This window comes from Microtus ochrogaster, unplaced genomic scaffold (genome assembly GCF_000317375.1).
Source record: "Microtus ochrogaster isolate Prairie Vole_2 unplaced genomic scaffold, MicOch1.0 UNK101, whole genome shotgun sequence".
NCBI classification, from domain to species: Eukaryota; Metazoa; Chordata; class Mammalia; order Rodentia; family Cricetidae; genus Microtus; species Microtus ochrogaster.
Genome location: NW_004949199.1, coordinates 939366 through 942129, shown reverse-complemented (window position 1 = coordinate 942129; position 2764 = coordinate 939366).

The following is a 2764-nucleotide window of genomic DNA, read 5'->3' as shown; positions in this document are numbered from 1 at the left end:
ATTCACCCAAAGAAAATAGGTTCTAGAAAAAAGAATGCAAGCAGTAGGGAGGAATACTGTTGCCACTGATAGTGGCTCCACAGTCTTCCTCAGTCATATAGCTGTCACCCAAATTGAGAGGGACTAGTTAAGACCTATGTTGTTTTCTTCCCTGTCTTCCTTGAGTCGGTGAGCTCCCACTAGCTCAAGTAAACTATTTCAGAGTTGTTTTGAATCACATTTCACTGATGACTAAGGATGCTGTACATTTCCTTAAGTGTCTTTTGGCTCTCTGAGGGTCTTCTGTTGAGAATTCTGTACTTAATTCTATACTCCATTTTTAATTGGGTTATTTGCAATTTTGATGTCTAATTTCTTTAGTTCTTTATATATTTTGGAGTCCTCAGTCAGATGTGGGTTTAATAAAGATCCTTTCCAATTCAGTAAGCTGCCTTTTTGTCTTATTGGCACTGCCCTTTGCTTTGCAGAATCTTCACAGTTTCAGGAGGTTTCATTTATTTATTGATTCTCTCAATCTCTGTACTACTGTTATATTATGAAGTGGTTTCCTGTACCCATCTATTAAGGCTATTTTCTACACTCTCTTCTATTAGGTTCAGTTTTATCAGAACTATAATGACCTCTTTAATCCACTAGGACCTGAGTTTTGTGCATGGGCAAACATACGAATCTATTTTCAATATTCTACTTGTTGATGTCCAGTTATGCCAGCACCATTTATTGGAGATCCTTTATATTTTATCTAATTTTATCCATTTATTTTTAATTTAAATAGTTTTGCCTAATATTATGAGCAGGAAATTGGAACTATAGAGGCAAGTATAGCCAAAAGAATACAAGAGACGGAAGAGAGATTTCAGAGGTTGAAGATACTATAGAAGAAATAGATTCATTGGTCAAAGAAAACATCTAATTCAACAAATTCTTAACACAAAACATCTAGGAGATTTGGGAGACCATAAAAAAAAAACTAAAAATATTTAGGATAGTAGAAAGAGAAGATCTCCATCTCATAGGAAGAGAAAATATATTCATAGAAGAAAAATGTTTCCAAATGAAAACTTAGAAGTAAACATTTCCAACTTAAAGATGGATATCCCTATAAAAGTACAAGATGATTACAGGACACCAAACAGTCTGGATCCAAAAAATAAAGTCTACTCACCATATAATAATCAAAACACAAAACCTACAGAATAAAGAACAAGTATTAAGAGCTGCAAAAGAAAAATGTAAAGAAAAAATATAAAGGAAGACCTATCAGAATTACACCTGATTTCTCAATGGAAAATATGAAAGTCAGAAGTTCTTGTATAGAAGTGCTACAGACATAAAATAAAAGACCACAGATGCAAGCCCATACTACTATATGCAGTAATGCTTTCAGTCAGAGTTGATGGAGGACATAAGATATTCCATGACAAAACCAGATCAAAGCAATACCTATCCAGAAATCTAGCCCTTCCAAAAGTACTAGGAAAAACATCCAACCCAAGGAATCTAGCTTCACACACAAAAAGACAGGCAACAGATAACCTCACACCAACAAAACACAATGGAGGGAAACCACAACAAAAACCCCTGAAAAAATACAGGAATTAACAACCACTGGTAATTAATATCCCCTAATACCAATCGATTCAATACACCTATAAAAAGACACATGCTAAGATATGAGATATGTTAATGGATCTAATCTTCTGCTGTACACAAGAAACACACCTCAAACTCAAAGACAGACATTACCTTTATAGGAAAGGGTTGTTAGAAGATTTTACAATCAAATGGACCTACCAGACACATGGGAGTAGTTACCCTAATATGTAAGAAAATAGATTTCAATCTAAAATAAATCAAAAGAGATAGAGAACGATACTTTAAACTCATAACAGAAACAATCAATCAAGAGGAAGTCTCAATATTAAACATCTATGCCCCAAATTCAGGATCACCCATATATGTAAAAGAAAAACTATTGAAGCTTAAATCACACATCAAAACTCACACACTAACAGTAGGAGACTTTAACACACCACTCTTCTGAATGGACAGTCAACCAGCCAGAAACCTAACAAAGAAATAAGAGAACTAACAGAGGTCATGACTCAAATGGAATTAACAGATATCTACAGAAAATTTCACCCAAACACAAAATAATATACCTTCTTCTCAATATCTCATGGAACCATCTCTAAAACTGACCACTTACTCTCAATAACAAAGCAACCCTCAACAAAAAAAAATGTGTAAATCCCCGTATCATATCAGATCACCATGGTATGAAATTAGAATTCAACAGTAACACTAAGTTCAGAAAAGCCCACAAATATATGTAAATTAAACAGCACTCTTTGGAACCACTCCTGATTCCAGAAACAAAGATATTAAAGAATTCCTAGATTTTAAAAAAAAATTAAGGTAAAACATACAAGAATCATCATGTGAACTTGGAAGTATTTAGTCACTTACAGCAATTAAGAAGTGTTATTAAGTCTTCCTTGGAATTGAGACATTCAACAGTGACTTTCTCTGCTCCTGATGTTTTCCTTAAGATGAAGCTTTTAAGAAAAATACCAATTTATTGATAATGGATCTGGTAATATTGTGTATATTTTTGAGGATTAATTGTGGTAGATGATATGAACTCAGAATTTCTATTTGTGCCAGGGTATCCATTTTATCAGTGTATGCAATTCCATTGTAATTTTTAATATTGTTCTCAATTACAGTGGAGTCAGCTGAAAAGATCCCCTTTTGGTCTGAG